Below are 843 nucleotides of genomic sequence, written 5' to 3' on the forward strand. Positions count from 1 at the left end.
ACTCGCCCTGGGCTTCCCCTCGCAGCCCTGGCACGCAGGGCAGGGGGTGAGATCAGACATCAGACCCCGTGGGCAGCTCCCAGCTCCCCTCCCGGCAGGGCTGAGCTCCAGGAGGGCTCTCAGGGCTGAGGTGCTGTGCTTTGGGGGCTGGAGGTGTTCTGGGAGCCAGCAGAGAGGGTGCTCATGGATGTATTTGGTGTATGGGAGGGGATGCTCATGGATGTATTTGGTGTTTGGGAGGGGGTGAAGCATCAGGGACCCCATTAGATCTCAGCCAGGTTTGGTTGGTGCTCAGACTGGGTGAGTCAAGGCTGTGGGAACAGGAATTTCATCAGTAATTTCATCAGAGATCCAACCCCGTGGGCAGCTCCCAGCTCCCCTCCCAGCAGGGCTGAGCTCCAGGAGGGCTCTCAGGGCTGAGGTGCTGTGCTTTGGGGGCTGGAGGGGTTCTGGGAGCCAGCAGAGAGGGTGCTTGTGGGTGTATTTGCTGTATGGGAAGGTCTTGGGTTTTGTGTTGCTGAAATGGCTCCCGAGGTATTAAAAAGTCTCTTTTTTCCCAGCCCTGCAACCAAAGAAGAAGTCGAGATTCCTCAGCTCTGCTTTTCAAGGCTGTTTATTTTCTCTTCTCTATTCCATTCTTTCTCTGACCTGCTGAGATCTGTCCAGCACGTTGGGTTGTGGCACAGTGACCACCCTTGAAGAGTTGTTAACTTTTTATACTAAGAACTACATGTGTTTTATTTACAATAATTTTCCAATACCTATCACCTATGTTAGACAGTCTGTCTCTACTCTAAACCAATCCAGAAGTGTCACCATCACAGCAGAAGATGGAGGACAAGA

This window comes from Geospiza fortis, unplaced genomic scaffold (genome assembly GCF_000277835.1).
Source record: "Geospiza fortis unplaced genomic scaffold, GeoFor_1.0 scaffold55, whole genome shotgun sequence".
Taxonomy (NCBI): domain Eukaryota; kingdom Metazoa; phylum Chordata; class Aves; order Passeriformes; family Thraupidae; genus Geospiza; species Geospiza fortis.